General features: G+C 37.6%; 1 long non-coding RNA gene across 1 annotated transcript; it reads right to left on the bottom strand.

Annotated features, from left to right (window-relative positions):
- Nucleotides 1–4,191: 4,191 nt before the first annotated feature.
- Nucleotides 4,192–7,341, bottom strand: LOC121948699. The gene is made up of 4 exons (XR_006106175.1): nt 7,199–7,341; nt 5,917–6,165; nt 5,763–5,812; nt 4,192–4,264 (listed from the first exon to the last, which is right to left on the bottom strand). It is a non-coding gene; the product is annotated as an uncharacterized LOC121948699 (long non-coding RNA).
- Nucleotides 7,342–7,656: the final 315 nt, after the last annotated feature.

Raw genomic sequence — 7,656 nt, 5'->3', positions numbered from 1 at the left:
CCATATTTGGGACACCATGTTGCCGGTGTGGTCTGAACTCCTCACCTCACTCAGAAGGTCCTGAACTGTAGTCGGGAAACGCTCCTTTTGTTTCGTTTCTGCCAGAAGAACAAAATTAAGAGTCTCAGCCCACATTTAGCAGCATGTGATCTGCTCAGCGCTCGTTCTTTCTCACCACAGACTATTTGTGGATCTGGTAATGGTTTCTGGATTATGCCTTACACCCAGACTTCTTATTCAGCAGTTTCCTCAAGAATCCCTAAATACAAAGTTTCACGTCTAACCTGACAGTTTGCTCAAAGCGTTCTCCAGCGTGTGGTCGTATCAGACGCCGTCGCCCAGGTCTCTGAATGACGCTCAGACAAATGCTGGACACGATGACGTCTGTCTGGATTTCCACACGTCTCATTCTGCGCCGTCAAGACCAAGTTTCACTCAGGCGAAAGCTGGAAATTTCCACGTGGCACGATTTAATGACAACCTCTGCGTCGTCCTGCGGTCACAATCAGAAAAAACCCTGGGGGAGAAAAACAATATGTTAGCTAAAAATATATCAACTTTATTTAAGGATTGTTGACTTCCATCATCACTGAAAGATTAGACACCTGCATCACACTTTTGCTTTTCTCTTTAATTTTCCTCCTCTGATTTTTGTTTTTCCCTCACTTTATAGTGTTTGGAAGGCAGAAGGGCACACACACACACACACACACACACACTTATATATATATATATGTATACATACATGCATGAATATACATATATACATATAAATAAAGTTACATTTTGTCTTGTGAAATGCTTCCTCTAATTACTCGCTCTTCCTTGATGAGAAGGTGTCGCGTCGCCGTTTTTTCTCTTCATCTTGCGGTGGATGTTGACATTTGTTTGTCCCTGTTGGTTGAAATATTGGTTTTACTTGCACAGTTTTACTCAGTTTTACTCGTTTTCACAGCGACAAGTACTTTTTTTTGACTGGAGGGTGTATCTTATCAGGGCAAATCTTTGAAAAACATTCCTGTGATTTTCTGAACTTCCACAAAGTGTCAAACTGTCCGGTAGCCCATGAAGTAAACACTATCACAATAAACGTAGGTTTTGTTTAACTAAACACACAGTATGTCACAGTTTGAAGGGATTTCACAAGCATGCAGCTCCGTACTCACGCGCGTCCCATAAAAGTCTCCGCACAAACGTCTGGAATCTGCACATCTTTAAATCATCTCAGCAGCGTTGGCAGGAAACGGCCGCTCTTCATGGTAAAGTTCGTGTCCTTAAATGTTCAGTTTTGACACAGAAGCACGTCACACACGGTCAGACAAAATCATGTGAGATCATCAGAGTTCAGCTTCAGACTTTTTAAATTGTAACTTACATGCTGTGGGAGATGTGCCGCGTCTGTTGCTCGAGGACATTTCATTACTTTGCTGTCGTCTGTTTTAAATCAATCAGCTTGTAAAGAAAAATGTAACAGTCAAAACTGAAGAAGAGTTCAACTTAAATCAACGTTTTTAGTCCTGCTCTTCTAAAAGCGATATGGTTCAAGTGGAGCTGTACTGACAGCTGGTGTCTATCCTTAATTGTGCTTTTACAAAAACGAAGATTTGAAAGACAATATGATGTAGAGTACTTCAACAGAGTACAAAATTGGCTTCAGATAGCAAAATAAACCTTACTGTCAGAACTGTGATCATGTCAGACTGTATATAATTGATGAGCCAAACTCGACTCCCAGGAAATGTATATTTTCTTTTTTTATGATTTCAACTTCTGAGATTTACAGTCCTGTTTTTGTTTATAAATATATATATATATATATATTGATATATGTACACACACTGATTAAAATGATGTTTTCCTCAGTAAGCTTTGTTGTCATCTGTAATTTGGGGTCAAGAATGAAGTTAGATTTGCTACATTTAAACAGACGTGGTAAGATTTCTTGATTTGTTTATTTTTTGACTCGATACCTGCCACCCCCGAAAACCGTCGAGCTGCAGAACAGATTTGGATTGTTCTCAGGTTACAAACAACTTCTCAAAGAGCGAATGCTTCGCTGTAAATAAATCTAGCCCTGACAAATGTCTTCCTTTTAAGATGTCCAATGTCTGCCAATTTTCTTACTTCATTCCTTTTTTAATGTAAAAAAAACAAGTAGGGCTGGGGGCGACGCAGCAACGTAATCGATTACTTAAATACATCCATTTATGTATCGTGAGTTGACATGTCGCAAGAAGGATGTAAGGCCCTGCGAGCACGAGACGTCAGCCTCGCCGAGCAGCAGCGTGATTCATGCTTTTGTGTTCACACATGCAGCGTTGTTTAAACGCCGCTGCCTGCTGCTAGAAGTGCTGTTTTCTGTATTTAAAAGCACAAATTCCTCTCATTAATGAAGTTATACAAGCTCCTGCACAGCCGACAGCCTGGTCCTGTAAATGTTTCAAAGTAAAATGCATTGTATGAGCACTGATGGGATTCTGTCAGAGATGCTGTCAGAGGGCTTTGTTTTGAAAGGGAAGCTGCGTGTCAGCCGCAGCACATCTGGAGAAATGTGACGCTCGCGTCTGTCAGCATGAATAGACAGTAAAAATGATGTTTTGATGATTATATTGACTCTATACCGCTTTTTACTGCAGTTTAAAGTCTTTCTGTCACAGAGATGAGAAAATACAAAGACAGCTGTTTTACTTTAACTTCCTTACTTCCCTTTTCAAAAACAAAAGCCCTCTGACAGCATCCTGTGGACAGAATCCCATCAGTTGCTCATACAATGCATTTTATTTTGAAATATTTACAGCACCAGGTTGTCGGCTGTGCAGGAGCTGCACATCTTCAAAAATGAGCAGAATTTGTGCTTTTAAAAATAGAAAACACAGCACTCATGAACACCACATGCATGAAACACGCTGCTGCTCAACGCTCCTGCAGCGCTCCTGACGCGCTCCTGACGCGCGCTGTGTGAAAACGGGACTAAGGCCAGTTAATGCTGGAATATTTTGTTTCTCTTAGAAAAAAGTTATAGTGTTATTCAAATTGCACTAATTTTACTGCGGGATTTTTTGTTGGACTGCTAGATTTGAGGTTTGTTACTGTATAAAAGAGAAATTGTTTTGTTATTCCTCCTAAAAGTGACTTGAATTTAAACATTGTTTTATCTATTTTGCTGTTTGGATAGCTAAATATAGATTACACTACGTTCCTTTTACTTGAATGGAACAAGCTCTTGCATTAACTTTATTCGGGGAGACTTTAAATCAGACTGTAAAAACAGATTATCAGTTCAGACCGGACTATTTTTTGTTGTGGAATAATGCCCTGCAGTGTATACTCTGTCATGATTGAAAAAATTAAAAAAAATATATAAATGACAGTTTTAAAATATTATTTTCAGTAAATTTGTTATATTAATCAAGTTATAAAAAAAAAATAATAAATAATAGTTCAATAAAAAAAATAGTTCAATAAAAAAAGAATAATCAATAAAATAATATCGACAGATAAATCGATAAAAAAATAACCGTTGGGTGCAGCCCTTTTTTGTAATGGCAGCACATCCTGCTCAGGCTAAGTCTGACAGAATTTAAGGTTGTTCATCGGATATATTTTACCAACTCTAAACTCTCCAAAATAAATCCTAATTGTCACTGATGCTTGTAACAGATGCCACGTGTCAACAGCAAATATGACTCGTATGTTTTGGTCTTTTTCCCGCCTTTAAAGCTGCGGGACAGTAATTTTCAAACACCTCTCTGAGAGCATTAAACAGTACTGACACTGTGTGCAGAAACAGCCATTTTTGGAGTTTTCCCAGGCCTCAAATAATTAGAAAGACAACAAAAGACAGCACTGCCTTTGTCTCTGTTAGCACGTATGAGGATATTACCGCGGTGGAAGTCGCCTCTATGGCTCAAACTCCTCTCGCTTTTCTTAGATCTGGAGAAAATTTAGGATACTTTAAAGGGTCATCTGGACATTATGAGGCTGCCTGGGGCCCTGTGACCGACCATATATCCAAAATTAAAGACACTCCAGGATAAATAAATCCTCCTCCAATGATGCTTATTTGTTAATACATGTAAAACATTTTTTACTGGGCAGCTGGAGGCTGTTTTGCGTTACTGTCAAAGAGCTTTCGTATCGTTACAGACAAAACCAGTAAGTTAGGAAGGAAGAAAGAGTGGATAATGTCTTATTTATTATTGTTTCATGTCTTTATTTTCTACAGTGGCTGCAAGAATTCTGTGTACCAGGGGTGGGGGGGTTTCTGTGGAAAAAATACAAAAAATGTTATCAATATTTACGAATTTTCATCGTACCATGCCTGAAAGATGAATAAATAAACATATCAAACAGCAATTAATAATAATTTAATTAATTAATTAATTACACAAAAGATTTGCTACATGTAAGTTGCTGTTAAACTCTAAATGGATTTGTATATTTGTATGACAATAATAAATTGGTGCTCTTTTCTTTTTAAAGGTTCGAGGCATAAATTAATTTTGATATTTAAGGGACGGAGCGTCTTAAAGGGAGAAGACGTAAAAAAAGACAATTTAACACAGGAACCTTTTACGACATGAGACTGATGTTTTTTTCACTCTTTCACACTTTTGTTTTTAAATACTGTGACTTTTTAATTCTATTTCAGACGACGTACTGTACCAGACTTTTTTACGACATTTTGGGCGACATACTATATGAACACTTTTTGGGCAATTTTGAATGACATACTACACTTTTACTTTATTTATGCTATTTTGGAGGACATATTATAATATGGCATTTTTATAGTATTTTTTTACGACATTTATACTATGATGTTTTTGTGTCATTTTATATATAAATAATTATTTTTTTTCTATATACAGCACTGACTTTTTTAACACTTTTTTCAGGATACTGTACAATGAGTTATTTCTAAATACTATATTAGAACTGTTTTGAAATGATATACTATGACTTTTACTATTTTTACTTTTAGTATTTTATCGAAATAGTGTACTAAGTTTTTTGTCATGCTATGCATTGACATTTTTATATTATTTTCCTTAAATTACTATGACGATACACTTAACATATACTATATTATGACATTTTTGGATATTTTTATGGCATACTATACGATGACATTTTACATAATTTTTTTTCTTCATACTATATTAAGACATTTTTTAATAGATTTTATGGCATATTTACCATGACATTTTAATATTTTTGTCATATATACTATTGTATAACTTATTCATTTATATTTTTACAGCATACTATACTATGATATTTTTCTGCTCACTATACTAAGACATTTTTATATTTTTATGACATATTAAATCAAGGACGTTTTCATGATATATTTGTGACATATACTTTTTCATGTTTTATTACATTTCTACTGCATGATGTACTTTGACAATTTTATGAGATTTCTACAGGATACTATTGTTTTTATGGTATTTTACTGCATACTATAGTATGACTTCATGTTTTTGGGAGGTTTTTTTTGCATGCTATACTAATACTACTTTTTATGATATATATTTTTTGCATATTATACTTTCAACTTTTTTATCAATTTAATTATTGCATTTTTTCTCTTTTGCCTACACCAGCGCGGCGTCTCACTGTGGTCGTCCTACTTTCACACAAGGTCTTAATGCTTCTTCCACAACTTCATATAGTTTAACACTTTTTACAGACAGAATTTAACAGAAAGTTATCGTTCTAAATGTACATTTGATTTGTAAACTGTGTGAGTGACTTACCAGCAAACATAAGACTGATCTCAAATCCACAGCGGTTGGGTGTGTTTCCCCTTTAAAAAAAACACAGGAAAGATGGAGACACATAAGTGGCTGCATAAAAAGGATAAACAGCAGGTGTTGCACTGAGTGTTTGTTTTTTTCCGACCTGTCTCACCTTCCCTCCGCAGTACGCAGCGTCATGTTCCAGGAACTGAAGAAGTGGCTCTGCGCTGATTAAAAACCTCCAACCTGCACGTCTGCCCTCCGCTGTCCCCGGCAACTCCCGTCTCTTCACCTGCCCACATCCTGCTGACAGCTGTGACCCTCTTTCATCATGTCTCATCTTCAGCTGTTTTAATCTCTCTGTTCGTTCAGCCCGGATTAAAGTGCTGAGCAGCAGGACGGAGGCATACTGCTGTCTTTTCTGTAAATGAAAGAGCTGAGGTGAGTGGAGGAGCAAATCCATCTTTTATGGACCTCCGTCTGTGACAGTCAGGGATTAGCTGGTCAAAACACAGAGGCAGACAGAGCCAGAAAACACCGGAAATTATCCGTCACCTTTGGACTGTGTTCAATTTACACTGACGAGTAAAATGTGTCGTTTTGCTTGTGAAAAAATAGGTCTGGACAGTAAACTGACATTATATCGATATTGTGTCATGAACTTGGATATCGTCCGAGATTTCAGATGTCAGAATATTTCAAACTTACGACCCAGCCCGGGATAAGAGGAAGAAAATAGACGGATAATATTGCAAATGTTGTCTTTTCCTGGTTCTATTAAAGGCTGCTTTACAGTAGAGTGATGCAACTTTCTGAACTTAACAGCTGTTTCGTTATCTGCCTTCACTTAGTCATTAACAGGCCAGAGCCGGAGCGCAGAGACTTTACGTTTACTTTCATCTGAACATACCATAGTCACACCGGGAGAAGATCTTTTCTTAAGCATAACTAAGTGTTTTTTTGTGCTTAAAAATAACCATGTTAACCCTGGGTTTCCCACACATTCGTTTATTTGTGGCGGGTCACCTCAAATAAATCAAGAAATCTGTCGCCACGAATGGACTTTTGGACTTTTTGGATCTGGACTGCATATTAGGAGCGCTATTGGAGTTATATATATACTGTATATCACAGACAGATAGATAGATAGATAGATAGATCCACATCCATGAAAGTTAGCTCATACACTACATCACTTAAGAAACATAGATATGAAACGTATAAAATGTACAATTGTAACGTGTTCTTGGTTTGCAGAAACGTACAATGCAATACATTTGGTGACAGGGCTGGTTTTCCCCAATTTCCAATATTTATGCTAAGCTAAGCAGCCTCATAATTAGCATACAGACATGAGAATGGTATCTATCTTTTCATTTAACTCCAAGCAAAACAGTAAATAATGTATTCCCCGAAACACTGACGCAGAATTCTCCGGCGTGCTCAGCTCTCACCTGGTCAAACAAACTGAGCTGATGAGGACCAAACAAAATGCTCAACGCATTCTTGGTGTGGACGCATCTGCAGAGCCGTCATGAGTCATCTCAGCTAAGCAGCCGAGTGTGACAGGGTCGCTGCGCAGCTGTTTTACATGATCATGTTTCCCATAATGCAGCGTGACCTCAGAGCAGCACGGGCACCTGTGAGGAGGACATGACAGACACAATCACAGTGACTCATCTGCAGGTTTCTTGTACCACAGAAGGTTCACACATTCGCACAAACAAACAAATGACAAATTAGCGAAACAGCACACATGAAATGAAACGCTGGCTTCAAAAGTGCAGAGGAGGTTAAGAAAATAAGCGCCCATGTGTGGATGCAGCGAGAGTTTTCATGACTGACATGAGCTCATAGCTATTAGGTCTCAGCGCTGCCTTTGAAGCTCAGATTTAGACAGCAATGTGTGACC

Source organism: Plectropomus leopardus, chromosome 10, assembly GCF_008729295.1.
Source record: "Plectropomus leopardus isolate mb chromosome 10, YSFRI_Pleo_2.0, whole genome shotgun sequence".
Classification (NCBI taxonomy): domain Eukaryota; kingdom Metazoa; phylum Chordata; class Actinopteri; order Perciformes; family Serranidae; genus Plectropomus; species Plectropomus leopardus.
This window is presented reverse-complemented; position numbering and strand designations above follow the sequence as displayed.